Source organism: Ambystoma mexicanum, chromosome 4q (assembly GCF_040938575.1).
Source record: "Ambystoma mexicanum isolate Mex_15411 chromosome 4q, UKY_AmexF1_1, whole genome shotgun sequence".
In the NCBI taxonomy this organism is placed as follows: domain Eukaryota; kingdom Metazoa; phylum Chordata; class Amphibia; order Caudata; family Ambystomatidae; genus Ambystoma; species Ambystoma mexicanum.
The window spans coordinates 1,111,545,572-1,111,566,940 of NC_090928.1; the positions used below are offsets into that span (position 1 = coordinate 1,111,545,572).

The 21,369-nt window shown below is 43.8% G+C and overlaps 1 protein-coding gene across 1 annotated transcript in view; it reads left to right on the forward strand.

Annotated features, from left to right (window-relative positions):
- The first annotated feature begins 20,552 nt into the window (after positions 1-20,552).
- LOC138468220 (inositol-trisphosphate 3-kinase A-like) overlaps positions 20,553-21,369 on the forward strand; it is a 520,402-nt gene continuing 519,585 nt past the window's right edge. The window contains exon 1 of the mRNA XM_069608681.1: positions 20,553-20,936. The gene's annotated coding sequence lies outside the window, so the exon portion shown is untranslated. The remainder of the gene's footprint in view (positions 20,937-21,369) is intronic.

Genomic DNA, 21,369 nt, shown 5'->3' on the forward strand with positions numbered 1-21,369 from the left:
TTAGATGGATAGATGCAAGATGAAGACAGGAACAGACAGGAACAGGATGCCGGCGTAGGAATCAGGAAGCGTCTTGAGTGATAGTCAGGGGCCCTTATATATAATGCCAAAGGACATCATTACAGTATATGACAGGGGCAGGATTCACTACCCACGCCCCTAACAATAGGATTGGGCAAGGGCATAGTCTCCACCTTGCTCACAATTGGTTGGATATCAGAAAAGTGATGTCATGTTTATGAGGTGATTTTTACTGTATCTAGAAACTCACACATTTCCTTTACTGAAAATCTGATTTTGCCAAAAACAGATATTTATGCAGTTGCCACCTCTTAGTAAATCAGATACACAGGTTACATATTTTGTGCAGCACAAATGGGTCCAAACCTCCAGTCTGTGCGACCTTATTTCTCTTTCTGACACATTTTGGTCATTTTACACATTAAACATTTGGCCTAAAATTCTACAATTTGATACACAAATGCGAATTGTCCCCAGCGATGTATGTACAAAATCTTATGTTTGTCACATTAATACTTTCTTGGGAATCTGTCACATTTTGTAACTTCTGTACCCCATGCAGCAATGAGTTCCACCAAGTTTTAAAAGATGGCCCACGAAATTAGATTTAACACTGCAAACTTTTAAATTTCTGCTAATTCTTGCTACAGAATTAAGAGTCTTTAAAGTTTCTTTATAATGTAATCTCTGGCACCAAAAGGCAGTCCCTTTGTTACTTGATCCTGTTTTTTTTTCCTTCATTCAACTGCAAGCAGCTGTCATTTCCTTCCAGGCAAGGTTATTTCTAGTCTTAATTGAAGGTTTTATTGCCCTTTCACACTTGACAGGTGAGTGTCCCAGGACTGCTATTGTCCCAGCCTGGAGCAAAGACGAATGTCTGATGAGCATGTGAATGTCAGGAATCACTGGTGCCCACGAAAGCAAGCAGTCAAACCCACGCTTTCTCCTTTCAGGCCTGGTAACGCATCCCCTTCATGCCGTTCTTGGTTACCTGTTTCTCCATTGCAGTATCGGTCGCAGGCTCTGTCTCGCTACCTGTTGCCATGGCGCAGTTTCCAGCATCTCCATACGCGTCACTTGGCAGGGCGGGGAATGTACGGCTGTTCGTTTCACGTAATTTCCAGGAGACGATCAACCAAATATAAAGCCCGCTTCCGCACTAAAGCCTGTGCTTCTGATTGAAGTTAGGACTTCACACTTTTGCTAATTCCGTCCTTCGTGTCCAGTGTTTTCTGTCCTTTGTCTACATCCAGGTCATTCTCATCCATTTCACAAACCTTACCCATTTTGTCCTTTTCGGTCTACTAACCGACTCCCTTCTGATATCGCATTACTTCCCCATCATATCCCATAACACAATCCAACACTTCAACCCCTCCCTTTCCCGACACAAGACAACAGACTTGTAATGTTAAACCTGTTTACCTGACATGTCCCGACACAAGGGTCAGGCAAAGTCAGGAAATTGACTTAAATCACACACACCTGACGGCCATTCCTTTTCCCCACAGGGATAAAAGGTGGAGCAAGAGAGCGCCCAACGAATGAGGTGAGGACGGCGGACAGCATGAAGAGATGGCTAAGCAGGCACGGCAGTTCAAGAGAAGGAGAAAGGCGGCAGGAATCAAGATGGTGGCGAGGAAAGAAGTGACCTTGCCCATTTCTTACCAGACCCACGGAACCTTCATGGAAGAGAGCCTAAGACTGCAAAAAACAGCACAAGTGTCTTGCAGCAGATGTCGAAGATACACAGAGCAAGCCTATGCTGATAAGGAGGAGCGAGGGAAGCTCCCACGCCCGTGATATCGGCCTTGACTCCAGAAACGACAAAAAGCCAAGCGGTTCATCACAACCAGTGAGTCTAGGGGAAAGTCGATAAGAACCGGGCTGTGTTGAGTGAGAAAATCGCAAAGTTGCAAGTTTAAACCAATTTCCAGGAACTGTGAATGAACTGTAAACGTGTTAAGGGGAGACCAGCTGCAGAGGGAAACCACCACCACGTAGGTGCTAACTCAAGAGACTCTGCTCGATCCTCATTTGAGTGGAACTACAATTACCAGAAGCCCGTAGAAGGGCCAGCGAAATAGGTCCAAGTGGTCAAAAGAGGCTGGACCAAAATCCCCACACAATCGAAAGACTTTGATCTATAAGCACTGTAAAGGAAAGGGAAGTGAACCCTGCAAACGTTAAACTGTGTAAAAAGAGAACATTGAAAGTAAAGAGGGGTCATCGCCCAGAAGAGGGGGGACACTATATTTTTGTCTTGGATTACCATTATATGAGATTGTTGTAGAACTGAACAGTAGTGATGACTAATTGAAATGTTGTAACTTTGCACGAGTGGCTTTGTTTATAAGCACCATAATTCCCAGGAATAGTAGTGAAAAAACATAGGTGAAACAAGGTCCTCAGACAGTGGTTTCCTACACCTTTCATTCCCCCTCACAACACATTGTCACGTCTTGATTATATCTTTACTACTAAGACCCTATCAGGATCCATTATAGATTCTAAAATCTCCAATATTATCATTTCAGACCATGCACCGGTCATCACATCCTTTTGCCTCACAGACATGAATAGAGTTGCCTCCAGATGGAAACTTAATTTCCTTTTAAATGATTCACAGTCCATTCAATCTATTAAAACGTTCATTCAACAATATTTCAATGTTAACCACGACTATGACACCTCTATTGTTAATAATTGGGATGCTTTCAAAGCAGCCCTGAGGGGCCACATAATGGCCCACTCAGGGTTGAACAACAAACTTAGGAAAAAACACCCAGACGATCTATATTCTAAACTCACGCTTGCAGAGAAAACTACTATGTTGATACTAACTCAACAAACCTACGACAAGTTATTAAAATACGCTTTGAAATCAATAAAGAAATCACAGAGCTTGCGGCAGGCACCATACTTAAATATAAAACAAAGATATATCAAACATCAAATAAAGCGGGCAAAATGCTTGCTTCCTATCTGAAAACCAAAAAGGAAAGAGTTCATATCTCTCACATTAAAGACACCCAAGGCATAACTCATCACCGATCTGATGAAATACTTGAATGCTTTAGGAAATTCTACACCGATCTCTATACTCCAGACTGCTCTATTCCCAAAGAAAATATTGATTCCTTTCTGAACTATATTAGTCGCTCCACATACCCCAGAACTGACCTTTCTCACCTTGAAAATGATATTACCTCCTCTGAGATTAATGAAGCTATTCACAGCCTCGGTAAAGGTAAAGCACCCGGCCCTAATGGATTATCCACCGAATTCTACAGTAAATTATCCCAAGCATTAACCCCAAAACTTAAAAAACTTTTTTCATACTTTATATCACAAAAATGTTCCTCAGGTTCCTTCTCAGAAGCTTTACTTATTGTTTTCCCTAAACCTGATAAATACCCTACCCTTCCCCAGTAATTATCGACCCATCTCCCTTATCAACATTGAAAGCAAAATGTTTTCCAAAATACTAGCCAATAGACTTGAATCCTCACTCCCAAATCTGGTTAAAGCAGATCAAACAGGTTATGTAAAAGGACGAAACATATCCTCTAATGCCAGACTCCTACTTAATGCCATTAACCTAGCAGCTAAAGATAAAAAAGATACTCAAGGCTATGCTGCCATTGCATTGGATGCAGAAAAAGCTTTTGATCATGTAGATTGGAATTTTATGTTTCAAACCCTACGCTGGCACGGTTGTGGTGAAAAATGTATTTCACTTGTTAAACTTCTTTATTCTGCCCCCAAATCCGCTATCTACTTAAATGGTCAAACATCTTCATTTTTTTCCCTTGCTTAGAGGAACGCGGCAGGGATGCCCCTTTTCTCCATTACTATATATCCTCTCTCTTGAACCGTTACTAGAATTAATAAGATCTAACAAGAACATCCCAGGAATTCAAGTCGGTGCCTCAATTACTAAAATAGCCGCATATGCGGACGATATTCTTATTTTAATCAAAAACCCCAAACTTCATATCCCTAGCCTTTTGGATGCACTTTTGTAGTTTGGAATAGTCTCTGGATACAAATTAAATAGACAAAAGTCAGAAGTTATGCCCTTCAATCAATACTGTCTTAAGCATGACATTGACACTTTTGGCCTCAAATGGTGCAGTGGTTCCATTACATATTTAGGACTTCGCTTTGCCCCCACAATCCAAGAAACTATCAAACTCAACACTATATCGTTACTAAGTACTCTCAAGGATCTTACATCCAAATGGTCTCCACTTTACCTCTCCTGGTGGGCGCGTCTAGATACAATCAAAATGATGCTAACTCCTATAATTCTATATTATATACAGCTTCTCGCCATTCCACTATCCCTTTCCTTTTTCAAATCCATCTATTCTACACTACTAAATTTTCTTTGGGGAGTAGGAAAAAGCAAAACAATTGCTCTAACTAAAGTTAAAGCACCTTATGAAATGGGAGGCGTCAGATTCCCCGACTTTAAGTTATACCACTCTGCGTTTCTTATAAAACAGTCTCGTCATTGATTCACGGATCCTGAATTCACTGACATCCCGACTTGGTGTACATTAGAAAGATACATAGTTCAACCATATAACATTACAGACTATATATACATATTTAAACATACCCGAAAAAACATTTCGGAACCTATCAAAGCATCCGTTTTAGCCCTACAAACTTTTCTCTTTCCCCATGCCAAAACCCCCAATATGTATCTTTCCCCGTTACTATGGCATAATAAGAATATTGTAATAAATAATAAGATCCTCAATCGCAAAGCATGGATCAAAAAAGGAATTAGATTCATTCAACACATTATTGATGGTACTTCAATACTCTCCTTCCAGCAATTCTCTACCATATTTAACATACCCAAGACAGATTTTAATTTTACAATAAACTAATCAACTCCTGCCTCGATGCACTTGGCCACTTTTCTTATGAGATACTTACTCCAGATGCCCCTAGACTACTGCACCTAACAATGATAAACAAACTTAAAGCCTCAAAAATATATAATTTGCTCACCTCAACATTTAAGGTTTGCCCAATTTGTTTGAAATGGGAATTTGACTTGGGGTACATATTTGTAGATCATATTTGGCTCCGCCTGTTTTCCAAAATTAAACAATTATCAGCAATGTCATTGCGATGTCAGCAAATATAACACAACACTACTACTTCTTAATTCATAGAGCATTCACCACTCCGCCAAATTGGCTAAGGCTAACCCGAATTATGATGCAAAATGCTGGTCATGTGGCTTATCTCCTGCTACGTATGTGCATATGTTCTTTGAATGTTGATATATTGTTGAATTTTGGCATGAATTATAGAAATTTCTCAAATGTATCTTCTGTGTAGATGTTCCATTCTCATCTGTAAATATATTTTTAGAAAGCTTGGCTATCACAACGTACATTCCATCTGACTCAGCCAGACTATATGATCTATTTATCTGCATAGCCTTAAAATGCATCACTGCTAACTGGAAAAACTCTCGGTTGCTTTCTACCAAAGTCTGGTGGAATGCTATTTGTCATACTCATAAATTGGAAATGTGCATGGCTAACAATCAAAATACAATTCCTAAATACAATGCTAAATGGTACTATTTCACTTGTTATCTTAACTGTTTCAACGCAACAGTTCATGGTACATGAACATACATCCTTATTCATTCGTCATTAACTTAATGACTTTACTCATTTTGAAATGCCTAGTCTTTATTACAATAGAAATTAACAGATTACTTGTATGAAATAATCCATTGTACCCACCCCGCCTCATCCTGTTTCCCATCTGTTTCCTGTTTGTCTTCGGTATGTCTCCCAGTTCGTATCCCCATATTTCTATGCTTCTCCTCATATCAGTTACACTTTGCAGACTGGATCCACAACTACTCACATGTTATTAGTTATATATTTCTACAACTTCAACTCTACTATTGTTTATATTCATACGTTAGAGAAACTAACCAATCGAATATGCTATAAGGAAAGCATATTACAGCAAGCTAAGATCATTCACTCTATTAATCATTTATGGTAACCTGTTTTCTTTCAAAGTCTGTAAATTGTTTACACTTGTATCATTCTCAATATTTTGAACAATAAAAATCATTAAAATAAAAAAAGTGGTTTCCTCATTATCATTTATGAAATTGAAATACTTGGTTAATTTAAAAAGTATAGTTGTTCTAGAATGGAAGCACAGTGCTTCCTGAATACTGCACCTCGAGTAGCTTTTTTGATAATAACAGATAGTTCAAAATAACTCTTGTGCCTTTCACACTGTCAACCATGCCATCCTGCTCAACCGTCTCCGTGATAATCTGGGTATCACTGGTCAGGCTCTGGCGTGGCTAACTTCTTTCCTCTCCAACCGACCCTCCCAGGTCCAAAATGGGTCCTTCCTCTCTGCTATCTTTTTCTCTACCTGCGGTGTCCCCCAGGGCTTTAACCTCTCTCTCTGGCTGTTCAACCAATACCTGGCACTCCTGGCCCATTGCATCGCCGCTCTCTGCCCCACCTTTCAGTGCTATGCGGATGACACCCAGCTCATCTTCAGGCTACCCTCGGCCTCCTCCTCTACTTCCCTCATTTCTGACTGTCTGCTATCCAGGAGTGGTGTGCCGCCAATGACCGCTGCCGTAAGACTGAGATTCTCCTCATCGGCACACCCGCTCCCTCCTTTCCTGCAGCTCTCTGGCCAGCATCTCTTGGCCTTCTTCCTGATCTCACCTGCAAGGCTAAAAACCTCAGGGTCATCTTCGACTCTACACTCTCCTTCTCTCCTCACATCTCTGACGTCTCTAAAAAGTCACACTACCAGCTGCACCTCCTCAGGGGTATTCTTCCTTTCCTCTCCTTCCCCCAGAAGCTCACTTGTCTCCAGAGCTCTGGTTCTCTCTAGGCTGGACTATTGCAACAGCCTCTTTCTAAATCTGCCTGCTTCTACTCTCCACCCTTTGTAACTTATCCAGAACAGGACTGCGAGACTTGTCCTTGGCCTCAAGCCCAGGGATCGTATCTCTCCAGGACTAAAATCTCTGCACTGGTTCCCAGTGACTGCGAAGATTAAGTTCAAAACCCTCTGCATCGTCCACAAGGCCTTCTGGGACCTAGGGCCTCAATAACTTCAACTCTCTCTTCCTAAATACCTTCCTTCTCGAGCTCTTCACTCATCTGCCTTAAACTCCCTCAGGGTCAGTCGCTTCTCCAAACAACGAGTTTGTGGTAGATCTCTTTCTTCGGCTGGGGCCTCCCTCTGGAACAGCCTCCCTTCCTCCCTGAAACTTTAGGAGAATCATCTTCAGTTCCAGAAGCACCTCAAAACATTTCTCTTTGGTTCTACTTTTTCTCCTTCTATCCCTTGCTGACATCCTGGCTGACACTGAAACTGCACTAGTGACCTAGCCACCCTCTGATCTCGGGCCCAGGTCAGCTCCCCCACCAGTCACACTCCTGCACTGCCTTCCTGGCAACTCCTGCACTTGCGGACGGTCTTCTGTATCCCTACAGTCCCACCACCTGCACTTGACACCAGATGTTCGCACTTACCCTTGCACTTGCCATCTGCTGGCCGTACTTTTACTTATTGTTATTTATTTTCTTATTCCATGCACTGCACTGTCCTCTCCCACTTCCCCCGGCACTTCTCCTCCTTCCCCTTCCCATGCACTTGCACGATCTGAATGACACCTGGCCTAGTAGGATTGTTGTCTGTCTTCCCTCTGTTCTCTCTCCCTTGCCTCGTCGCGCCTTGAAACACTTGTGTATAGGCGCGTTATAAATGCCATATCATATCATGTAGCTAAAAAGGTTTTTCCATAATCTTTCCTGCTTTGGAACTTAGTGGGTGTTAGACATGGATTCTCATTATGAATACAACTAGCTTCATTACTCGGGCAATTTTCAAGTACTTACGTTATACCAGGTCGGGTTGCTCACGGTTCTTTAAACAGCTCTTTAAACAGTATTTACCGATTTGAATGTATTACGAATCGCATTCCGTCTGTAAAAGCGTGACGTCATGATGTGATGACATCACACTGTAAATACCGGTCATTTTCACTTAAAACCATACAACTGTCTTTAGGGGGAGCACAAGTGACCTGCAGCATGGAGCAGGTAAGAGACAGATATTGAAATATTCTTATACTCTGAGGCTAGTTACAATTTCTGAAAATGCAACAGAACGGGACTTTGGGCCCCCTTCTAATGCATTCCTGTGTACATTGTTTCAAAGGTGCAAGCTCATTGAGGCTGTTCCATCATGCAGTGAAATGAGGGGAAGTTTACACTACATAAACTAAGATGCCATTTCATTTACTTTGATGATCAGCCTCGAGGCAGATTCACATGAAAAAGGAAGGTTAAGGCGTTGCTGCCAAACTGCACATCCTCCCCATGAAGGTGAGATGAGACTTTACTAAATATTGGCAGAATTAGTGAAGTCAGTTTCTTATACACATTTTATACACATTTTTTTAAACTTATTTTTGTTATCAGATTTAGCCAGATTATTGGAAGATTTAAGATTTATAGCATCTAGGAGAAAATCCTACAGCTTGGACTGTGGTAGACAGTAACACCAGGTGAATATTAGGAAACAGATTGTGACAGATAATTACTCATGATGTGTTTACATTATAAAGGCTTTGCATAGATCATTTTACTAAACAGTTATACACTTTTCTCTATAATTTGTAGAATATAGTGCACTGGAGGCATGAAAAAACATTAAGAATAGCTCCTGATGAATGGAAAGGAATTCCCAAAATGCATAGAGAAGCGTAAAGGACACACTGAATATTAGTGGAAACATTATTTTGGAGGGATTATTAAAAAGAAAATTGATAGTAATTTTCTGTGATTGTTGTCTTGTCAAAACTATTGGGGGTCTGAAAAACAGTTGTATAACATACATTGTGTTTAAAAAAGAAATGTTATGTATAAACAACCAGGATGATTCATATTTGATCAGTATTGAAGTTATTTCTATAAAGCCAAAAATTACTAATATAATATAATATAATTCTGCAATCATAAGAAACTGATATGTCTGGATCACAATAGAATAAAGTGTGCAGGGGACAGGAGTGTTCCACAACATATGTGGACACCTGTTCATCGCTCTACTCTGTAACACAACTTAGTGTCAGGGTCGTTTTTCTTCCCCGCAACCTACTTCATATCAAAAGAAGATTTCTAGTTACACAATAAGGAGTGCACCATGACTATACGAATTGGTACAGGCAAAACTATGGACCCACAGGCATTTTCTGGAACTATCCTGTCGGTTCCTTATACTGAAGATCTCTACATCAAGGTAGGTACTCAAAATGTATCACATAGCTGTCAGGAATGACGCCCTAGACAAGGCAGCCAAGAAAGTGGCATATTTACCTTTTACAGATTCCCAGAAAATGGAAACTGTGTCCCAACTGGTACAGTTACCAGCACGATACAACGCAGTCCCGGTGCTACAGATCATAGAAATACTAGTGAAATCCCCTAGAGAAGAACAAGATCTCTGGAAAAAGAGAGGTTGTGTTCTCTCACCCACAGATTTGGTTTTTTGTGGAGACAGGAGTAATGCCTGTAGAGCTGCTTCTCTTGGCTCTGGAGCAACTACACCACCTGTCGCATTCTTCTCGGCGACAAATCTCAGCAGGACTCCAGGAGGACTGGTTTATTCCTAACCTACAAGAACAGGTAAGTAGATTTGTAGGGAACTGCGTAGTGTGCATGGAATTCAATCCCGTAAATACCATGAGGTCCGTGTTATGCGCACAGGTTCTCGGAATGGTGTACGCACTTTTCGTGCCACCAGAAAAAACACGGGAGTCAGCCGAACTGTGTGTTGTGGTTCACGGGGAGGAATATCCCGAACTTCGGTCTTCCGAGGCGGCTGGAGGTTGCCATGGAAGCTTAGCAATGTGTTGCTAAGGAGACGCAACGTGCGTGCTGGTTCACGGCGGTGATCATGTGACATTGGGTATTTAATCCCGCCCCCCTGCTTGCTCAGTGCTTCTGATCAAGCACTTTTGGCGCTACTCGTTTACTTGCCTTGCATCTTGTTTCCCTGGTATCTTGAACCCTTGCTTCTCTAACCGACCTTGCTTTTGGATATTCCTAGTCTGTTTTGGTGCTTCAGTGATCTACTGGTTTTCGATCCTTGCCTTCTGCCCTTGGATGTTGTTATTGCCTAATCATCAGTCTAAGTTTGCTCGTATGGATTTGACCCGGATTGTTTAAAGGATTTCTTTTGAAGTTGTTGACTTCATTCACTCTTGCTACTTTTCTGGTTACTTCTTGTACTGTTAAACACAGTATCTGTTATTTCGTGGACAGCCTCAGCTGCTCCGCAGGACAGCCTCCGCTGCAACGTGGGACAGCCTCAGCTGCGCCGCGGGACAGCCTCCGCTGCAACGTGGGACAGCCTCAGCTACGCCGCGGGAGCGGCGTGGGAAGACATCCGCTGTCCAGCGAAACAGCCTCCGCTGCAACGTGGGACAGCGTCCGCTGCATCACGGGAGTTGCTTCACCATTAGGTAAAAACACTTCGACTTTCCCCATTCCTTCTAACTCAGACGGAAATTATCTTTCTCTTTCATCACGAACAATTACCATGTGCAATTAACCCTGGAATCCCTCTGAATATTCCTATTGTTTCCCGATTCCTGCTCAGATCGTGGTTAATCAACTTAGGATAGATTCTATCTTTGAGCAGGTTAGTGTGGGAGGAGTGTTAGTATTTAGTGAAGCCACACGGTATACTTGGATACTAATTGTGCTTCTTTCCTTCTACAGCTACAGTGGTCTCGGAGGGATATCCAAACATCTTTCAATTAATTGATCCCTCTGTATGTGTATTGTTACCATTCAGAGGGGTACATTGGTGGGAAGAATTCTTCTTCTACACTACGGGGTCAGCCAGTGAAGAGGAATTCTGACAGTCCGTAAGGGGGCGTCCTGCGTAGGCCCTCTGGTCCATTCAAGGAGCTCCACATTTACTATGTGGACATTATTACGAGGTGGGGTAATTTCAGATATTTGATTGGGGTGGCTTGTCCATTCTCCCAGTGACATGAGGTTGGTCCCTGTGTACATCCTGATGCTAAATCCACAGTGAGATTTCTGGTGAGAGGTGTTTCCGCAGGGGGAATTTGTGAGGTCCTAAAATTTGACAATGAAACCCAGTTCTTTAATGCCTTATTTGCAGAAATTACTTTGCTTTTTGGGATCAATCACAGCTTGTGCTTGGTTTGCCACCTGCAGGTCAATGGGATCATGGAGAGGCTCAAAGGGGTCGTAAAGGCCCATTTAGCCAACTTATGTAATGAACTAAAAAAATCCTGGCATTATTACCATCCGCTGGCATTGTTTTATTTGAGAAACCAAGATGGCAACCAGTGTAAATACAGAAGGTTTTAATTTGTCTAGTTTTGTAGAGTTTTTGGGATAATGTTAATGATTAATTAGATCCCACAACAAGTGCACATGGTTTTACAGCAGATAACATGTGCTATAACCATATGAGGTAGGTGGGAAGAAATAGATCCGTGCGATATTGCTACATCTGCTCTCTCACCCCCCATGCCTCTGGCATCCCTAGGGTTTTTATCCCAAGAGGGGTAGAGGTAGCAGTTGCGCTATGTCTAGAACACCTAGTTATGTGCAGGATCCGAGGGCAGTTAAAAGGGAAGTCAATTACAGCATCAAATCATACTAATCGAACAAGACTGTTCAGTTGCCGATCGTAAAGAATAGAAAAACATACAGTGTGTTCAAAAAGCCCAATTGACTTTGGAAGAGGCTATTTTTTCAGAACATCACTGGGAGCAGGAGCTAAAGAGTTGCAGAGCTGGAGGAATTTGGGGATTCTCAGAAGGGGGGACATGAATAAATCAAGGATGTGCGACAGTGTGGAGAAATTTCTTGCAGCATCTGATGTGGCTCAAGGAGCCAGAAAATCCTGTTAAGATACAGACACTGATTTTTCTCTGCGTTCCAAGGGCGATGGTACAGTGCCTGCTGGCACAAATGGGTACTACAGTCGCACGCTTCGCATTGCTGATCTAGCTTGAGATACAGCTGCCCTTCTAGATAACTTATGGACCTGAGGACGAAGCGCATACAGGCAGCTGCCTCCAGCCTGGCGAAGTATGTGCAGTTTCTCTTCCCTTCACATGCCAGTTCTCTTCATTCCTGAGAAGGATCGCGTTTTGGCCTGTCCAATGCACGAAGTTACTTCTTTGCCCCCTGTGTCTTAGTCCCTTTCATCATCTTATATGGACAAACCAATGTCGGTGATCGACGATGAAAAGCAGGAACAATTGCATCATAATAGGCGATACAATTACCTCTCAGCGGCATCAACCAAAACTTTATTGGACATTCCCAATCAATTTTGACTGTTTAGCAACACAGTTTCTTTGGATCCATTCTGGAATCTGGTGTCCAAACAGCAGCCAATGCCAAATGGGTCCAGTTTACCAGGTACAAGCTTTTGCTATTCGTCAACACATCCGAGTCAGCATTTAGTGCCATTAGGGAAGAGTTGCAGGCACTGAGGCTAAAGACTTTGCAGAACCAGTTCATACTCAACCTCCTAATAGCAATGGAGGGCAGAGTGTGTGTGTGAGGATTTGGAGTTTGTGCTGCACATTTGTGCCACCCAACGACACCACGAATGGCACCCTGACACAGACTATCGCTGCCTTGCATAAACTCAGAGTGCTCATGGAAAATGGGGCAGGAATTACAAATGATTTGTGGTTAGACTTTGTTTTCTTGGGTACTATCTTGGATGAGCCTCGCTGTGAAGAATGTGGTACCTATTTTTGTCTTTTTACTCATTCTTTTTTATACCTGTCAAATGTTCTAATGATGTTGATCTGCCCAGGTACCGAAAGCCACTGCCATGATTGCTGTGACCCTGTCCAAGACAGGAATAACTACCATTTCATCCTGCATGTTGTGAAGGTATCGTGAAGGAGGACACAGACAACAGATTCCAGCATAAGAAAATAATCAACTTTATTAACTTAAATGCCAGGATGGAGAAAAACATAACGTGCCCTATGCTAAGGGGGGGGGATTTCCCTGCCCAACTAAAACTAAGGAAAGTCGGAGTCAAAGAGTTTGACTTAGGAATCTGTCAGTGTCCAAAACCTATGCCTGGTATTGGGTGTCTGTACTTCTGCTCTCTATATGGTAGAGGAGAGGCACAGAGGACCCCAGCCAAGATTCTCTATTATTGGTACGTGGTCGAGCAATCAAAGCCTAGCTTCTCAGGAGGTGATGCAGGCTGGTTCTTAAGTACAGTGTAGTCCCCGAACCCCCACAAAGGAATGTCCACACACTGCATTACTGAAAACACAGTCTTTATATAAATATTCAAGGGTATGTACACGATCACAATAACGCACTTTGTACTCGGAAGTCAATAATGATAAATATATACAATTCTAAAGTGGTACCACCAATGTTATCAAATCTCATTAAAGTGCATCAACTGTACGGTTAAAATGGCACACAGATTAATAACGAGGAAACCAGCAATAGAGATAGGCAGGAACGTAAGATGGTTGAAACAATAGGCCGAATGCTGACCCCTACCAATAGGCACAGTTCGGTGTGGAGATCCCCCCCCACCTGGGCAACCTGTAAATAAAAGATATATAGCACAAGCCCAGTCCATGTAATGTTCAGTAGTCTTACTTCCTCCTATTAAGGTTTTACCCCCCCCCAATGTACCTGGTGGAGTACAGTTCTCTGACGATGTGTCGACCGATCCTTCTTGAGTGACTCCCTTTCAGGCAGGAGCCACGGATCGTCGAGAGGTGTCGAGGACCTTGGCGTTCGGTGTCGGGGAATCAACGGCCCTTCTTGAGTGCCCTCCCTTTAAGGCAGGAGTCACGGGTCGAACGTCCGACGGGGAACAGGGTGAACTATGGCAGGGAAGTGGCAGCTTCGTTCCTAGCCGTGCTCGTCGACGACAGAGCATTGGCGTCCTGCAAGGAAGAGGCGTGCGGGGCACCTCATTGACGATAGTTCTGGACCGCAAAGAGATGATGAAGAACTGTGGCCCAGCAAGGGCGTCGAGTCGTCGGCGTCTCTGTGCTCTTTAGGTGGCGGGAAACCCACCGGTGGATGCTCCTCGGCGCGTCGACGATCGGGCCTTCTCCAGTGGGAGACAAGTGGGTGACGATGCAGACGAGAGCGTCCGATGATCAATGGAATTTCTTAGGTAAACAGGAGCACGGCGGCTCCGGTCGGTGACGGCAGTCGTCGACAGTGGCGGATAACAGTCCGAGTGCTTCTCTTTGAGATTCCGCGGCAGTCCCCATCTCGGGTCGGCAGCCTGTCGAAGGTCTGTCTACCAGGGAGCTTTGGCAAAGATCAGCCTTGCACGATGGTCCCTCGTAGCTCGGGAAGAGGGCGCCTTACCAGGTCCTCTCTGGGTCAGTCCTTGGAAACACAGCATCTTTCAGATTGCGAGGGAGAGCAACAGCACTCCTTCTCGTCCAGCGGGGCTTCAAGGTCAAGCGTCAGTTACTCGTCGTAGTGGACTTCAGCTTCTGAGCACGATTCCTAGCAGTGAGAGGTCCCCAGATATACCGTTGATCTCCCATTCATTCTGCTGGGTCACACTCAAGCATCTAATCACGACTAAGGGCATTCATGCAGGCAGGCAGCCAATCAGGCAAACAAGGTATTCAGGCCATTCACTTCTCTCCAGACACTCACAACAAGTTATGTTTATTGGGACAAGTACCGAGCCATTCAACACTCTGAGCTGCATTCATACCGGTTTCGGGCAGGGTTGTCTCAGTCATTGTGTCAACCACCAGATACTAGACACCCACAACACAGAATGCATATTCGTCACACACTTTATTCACCCAGGTCCCACCCACAGGAGGTACCCACAACATAGATCACCGGGAAGGCTCCAGCTAGTCTGGCCGGGCCTTCACAACACCACCATATATGGCATTTCCACCCAACAGCCAGTCAGGGAGAAGGGACAGAGTCAGGGCTTCCCAGGACTTTGGGAAAACAAGGTAATGGGTAATAGAAGGCAAGAGGCCACAGGGGCCATCTTGTTTTCCATCAGGAATCAACTGATCCCAATGGCAGGGACGGGGTATCCCAAAATGGAGGATACTCTGCGCACATGTCAATTACAGCATGGAGCTGCCACCAGCCCATACCCTGCGGGCCACCCACAGGTGCCCAAAAACATACACTAGGGGCACAGGGTTGTACGCCCACCCGTGGGTGCCATAAGGGTATCCCACGGGTCCGTTCACCAAACCAAAAGAGAGAGAGCTGCACCACCAGGAGACCCACATGAACTCCTGTGCGGAAAACACGACAGAACACATGATAAAAAGCAGTAAAGGACAAGGATACGGAGGCCCTGTCCCTCCGATGCATTTCCAGCATCACAGTACCGAAAGCCACTGCCATGATTGCTGTGACCCTGTCCAAGACAGGAATAACTACCATTTCATCCCGCATGGTGTGGAGGTATCATGAAGGAGGACACAGACAACAGATTCCAGCATAAAGAATAATCAACTTTATTAACTTAAATGCCAGGATGGAGAAAAGCTTAACTTGCCCTATGTTAAGGGTGGGATTTCCCTGCCTAACAAACTAAGGAAAGTCGGAGTGAAAGAGTTTGACTTAGGAATCTGTCAGTGTCCAAAACCTATGCTTGCCCTCACAACTATAACCATACAATGTGTAGGGATGCCAGCAACAAAAAGAAAACCAGTGTTAAACATACATTCCTGAGCTTCTTCCAGCTTGCTGCTTTCTTCAGCTCCCGTCCCCAAGTATAAAACAGTTCAACAAGAGTTAAAGCAATTAGCCTTTTCAGATCTCGGGGTCTCCTTCCCCAAGTTAGGACTTGGGTGCCCTTGCCCAAGTCATATAATTCAAAGAGGCTTGAAGTGAAATGTTCTTTGTCACAACTCAGGGTTCCCTTCCCTAAGCTCCAAATGCCACACTTCAAAAGAAAACACAAACAAGTTCTTGTCTTGCACAGTTTAGTTAAATGGTGGTGTCAAATACACAGCTTGGATGATTTTGTAGCCTTCACAGTTGTTGAAAAAGAAGTCACTGTTCTTTACAAATCACTTTATATTTCAACATACTGTGGTTGGTTTAGAATTACGTTCATTTTAGCACTTCACTGTATGATGGTTTGTCTGGATTTTAAACTTCCTCTCCTCTTATTGTCTTTTATCTGGTTAGTAATAAAGTAATTTGCTGTTCAATAATGAAGTGTAGAATTATTTTTCCCTTCATTTTGAGATCCAATAATTTTTTTTTGTTTCACTTTTATTATATAGTTCTATGTTTGGACACTTTTGAAAATGTTTCTTGCCACACGCGGTCACTCTGATGTAAAATATTTCCCTTTAATAGTTCACAAATATAAAAGGGTTTCGTTTCACCTTAATTCGTTTTTTCAGTGTTCAGAGACTTTCGGAAATGTGTGCTTTGCCCCATGTGACCACTCTGATATAAAGTATCTTCCTTAGTTAAGTAATTGACAAGTAGGTTTGTTCGTTTCCCTTTAATGAGCCATTCAATGTCTCATTTTCGAAAACATATATTTCTCTACACGCGACCACTCTGAAACAAAGTATTTCAGGAAGCTTTCAAGTTTACACACGCACACCGGATTTCTCTATTTCCAGAAACTCACTGGTGCTTTCAAAGTTGATTCTGCAGCACAGATCACGCAACCTTCTCCCTTCAGTGTTGGGGTTCCAGTTCCTCCCCTTAGACACTCCTGGGTGGTCCTTCACCACAGGGGAACGAGTATGTTGAATTGAAAGGAAAGGGGCAGTCTTCTAGCATGGCTTGCTTCACCTTTCTCACTCTGCTCCAGCGAGTTCCCACTCCCACTCCAAGTTGAAGGGTCCTCTGCTTCCTGCACTGGCCTCCTGGTCCTTCTTCTGTCGTTCCCCTTCCCCATTGGGTTGGGTTCCATTTATAAACTGGCAGTCCTGTAACAGGCTGCAGGTGTGGATGATTGTTCCACTATGCCTGACCCCAATTAAATGTCCCCAATTAAAAGGTACATACATGTCTGACCTTCACTACTCATAGTAGGTCTCTCCCTCATCCGAGTACTAGAATGGTAAAAGAGCATAGTCCTCATTGCTCTTAGTTGCCTCTTCATAGTCCCAGTACTGTCCATTGTCAGTAGTGGAGAAATGAGGGGAGCTGCCTTATAATAGCCCATAAAGGTTGGGGCAGGGTTGGGTTGGTTCGGTTCTCATTAGGAAAAGTGGTATACAATGTCTCACCTGCGGACCCCTTATTCTTTCTCACCCTCCTTCTAGGTCTTCGAGGCTTAGCATTTCTTCTGGTGTTACAAATGCATAGGGAATCCATGAATCTAAATATAGTGGGCTTTTCACAAATGAATTAAAACACGCTAGTCAGGGCTGTTTGCAAATTGAACTTTGACTTTTGGGAAACTGATTTAGTGGGATTTCAGAGGCCAGAGGATGGGTAAATAAGTAACTTTACTTATAACTTACTTTGACCTTCACGGTCAGGAGGAACTGGCCACGAGTTTTATGGTCTAAGTATCACAGACGGGAGATGTAATCGCCTGATGCATGGGAGCTAGAGAGAAGGGGTTTTGCCATTTGTTTTGGCAAGCAGTAAAACACAGGATGACTTAATGCCCATGGCTGTGTGCGATGAAGTGGCAGTTATTTAGATTAAAATGTTCCAATGGAACTAGTCACCTGGGGAATAAGATAGCTATCGCTAATTCAAAGAGAACTTATTTACCCAGTCTTCTTCATATCACTAGAAATATGGAAACCATGTGCAATTAAAATTTAAGGTTAAAAGGGTTTAGGCCAGTTATTACTAGTAATTAATTATGTTTGCATACCAATGTTTAACTGAATGATGTCATGGCAGACTACGGACAAAACCTAAAAGGAGGCATGTTATACACATGGGCTGAAGATGGTAGTTAAGATAATGGCTACCAATCAAAATGCAGAAATTAGAAAAAGATGGGATTTCTTTGAATAGGTTTTGGTCCAATCACATGTTGGGGTTGGTTTGTAATAATGTATATGGGAGGGTTTTAACTGTTGCAAAAATGTATATACACTGTCAGTTTATGTGGTTCGTTGAGACTTTGGTTCTACAGCACCTTCTAACTGCTCCCTGGACGATTGTACAATAAACTTGCTTTACATACAAAACATGCACTCTTTCCTCAGGTGGTGGGCCCGCTTGGGTTAAGGTAATTAAGGGGTCTGACCCTACACCTTCTCTTATAATACTATGCGCTCATGGGTTTTGCAACGGGAACACGCCGAGTTAAGTTCCCACATCCACTGAATTTCAAGGGTTTTGATTTGTGCAACTTAACTGCACCGTAACTAAGGTTTTTTCAGTAAATTTCAAAGGTTTTGTTATAGCGTAGTTTATTCAAAGCCACTACCCATGGCCTTTGGCCATGGACACTGTGCATGTTGCACCCATAGGATTAATTTAGGGCCCACTAGTCATGGCATTCAGGCATGGACAGTGGCCACGGCCATCCACCTATAGGTTAACTTGGGGCCCAATAGCCATGGCTACTGCCTTTGGCTGTGGCCACTGTACATGTTCCACCTATAGGTTTCCTTGGGGACCACTAGCCACAGCGTTTGGCCATGGTCACTATACATCTTGCACCAATAGGTTTCTTTGGGGCCCACTGGCCAGGACCACTGGTACAAAGACCCATTTCCCCCTGCCTTATATATGTGAACACAATAGATGTCTCCCCATTCATTTTTTCCCCGGTTTACATTACCCTGATAATTATTGCAGTAATTATCACGGTAATCGAACAGCAATTAACGTGTATTTATGTGGTCCCTTTTTTGTAAAATAACTACGCCACAATTACTGTAATAATCCAGATTACCGCGATACTACCCAGTTACTGTGAAAATATTCCAAATGCAACTGGCTCCCCAGTCCACCTCCAACTCCCCAACTTCCCATGATGTGCCCTTCCCACTCCCCACATCTAGCCTGATGCCATTTCCTCCCTTTTCCTCCTTTCACAGCTTTTTTCTACTTAACTGTTTTCGCATTACCCTGGTGATTGCAACGGTAATCGCTCACATCGAGCAAACAAAAAAATGGCGGTGCTTTCATTTCTGAAAAGCCTTGCAGGACACATATATCGGTATCATTTTGGGAGAAGAGGACATCCCCTTATCCGTCAAATATTTTAACAACTATGGATGGAATAAACCCAGACTGCACCCCCTTAAATCGAGTCAACTCTTTGTGCCAAAGTTGTTTCATTCCTGGCCCAATTCCATCCAGCGGTTTTTGCTGTGCAGAAATGTGGAGTTTTTGTTTTTTATGGGGAACTGAATGGAAGTAGGCCAAAAACAGCATTTTTTGAATTTTCATTTTTTAACAAATCTTTCCCAAATTTCCAGTCTGGGAAGGTTGTTGACAATTTTTTTGTTTGCAAAATATCAGCCAAATGCACCATTAGCAATTCAGTTTTCGGGTTTCCCATGGAACTTGATACTTAACTATAATGGGGCGACCGCTGCACTATAATGAAAATGTTTTACAACTGCTTAATACTGAAGAGGTTTCTAAGCACAGACTCAGTATTTGGACCTGTGTTGCTCTGCATCATGAATACACAGCGCCAAGAAAGTTATGGTGGGTTTAAAAAGGTTTTAAAAAAAACGTTCTCCTGAAATGTGAAAGTAGGAAAGTTCATTTGAGCCAAGTCACACATTCCAGCACGCCACCTAGTAGCCATCACTGGAGCATCGCCTCCAGTTCTGAGACACAACAGCAAGGCATTGTGGGTATGCAAATGAGCCCAAATGCAAATCTTTTTCTCCAGGAAATTGTCTCTCTCTAAGAGGGCAGTGCTACTTTAGTTTATACATATCTTAACCAAACCAAGACAGGCATTTGCAAGGCTACCAGGACCACTACATACATTGCCAGTACTTCACACGTTCCAGTATGCAGCAGGGCCGCTTAGCCCCTTACGTTTGTGTATTTGAAAAAATGAGGGAAGCACTGAAATGGGTTATTTAAAGCCAGCCTGCAGTGCCCTACACAACCATTAATAATTAACCTCAGAAGGATTTAAATGCGTGGTATCGAGTGCCTTAAATTCATCAGTGCAAAATGTGACACCCCCATCATAAACTGGAAGGTAAAATGCAGGATTTCTGAAGTGTTACCGGAAAAAAAATAAACGCAGGGCGTGAGGGCGCTACAGAAATGAGAAGTTTCTTAAATAGACCAAACGAAGCAACAGACGCTGTTTCAAACGTGGAAGACTGTCAGGCCAATTACGATGCAAATAATGAGACACGATATACATGTATTTAACGCCCAAGGCCGCCTCCTTTTTTTCAAGTTTAGCTGTGGAAAGTTTCCGAGTGTTTCCCTGCAGCGGTGTTGCCAAGCACTTGCAAAAGCGAGCGAGCGAGAAAAAAAAATGAACTTGTTCCGTTCACCCCCAGACAGCCTTCACAACTTCCTTCCTGCCTTTTAATTCAACAAAACACAAGACAACCGGTCCCGTGAGGGACGTGTAGAAGACACGGGGAGGCAGCGTCGCGAGGCCACCTATGAGGGAGGGGGCTGTGCCGGGAGGAGGAGCAGGACGGAGGGGCTGGGGCGTGGGCTGCCGCCACCGCCGCCGCAGCAGCTGCTGGAGGGGAGGAAATGGTTTCCCTAGGCAGGGGCTGGAGGAGGTGGACGCGGGAGCTGCTGCAGCAGCAGCCAGGCGCGCTCGTCCTGCTCCCGGCCCGGCAGTGATGGGACGCTGAGCGGGGGCGGCAGCTGCAGGGGCCCGTCCTAGCACCTCAGGTAAGTTAGTGCGCGCGCGCAGGCTGTTTGCGCGTTCCCTTTCGTTTCGTTTAGTTCCCCTCACAGAGGAAGGGCTGTGTCAAACCTAAGTTATGCTATTTATCTTTCAACGGAAATAATCCCCTCCCCGGTGTTCTCTTCAAGTCGTCTTCCATTGATTTCAGTGTGATCGCTTTGCCAGTGTACCTTTTTGGTCTCCCAAACAATGTTCGGTAACATGTAATGCAGCCCTGCCTTGCACTCACCCACCACCTTCCTAAAACATCCCCATTCTATCTTCCTCTCTCGATGTAAAGGGTTGGCACTTGGCACTCTCTTGGGCCGTCATTGGCGGAATGTGTCTGCTCTACAGAGGGGGTGTTAGTGTTGACAACTCTGACGGGATTCTGTGAGAAGCGGCTTTGAGTGAGTGAACGCGGGCTCATCTGCAACG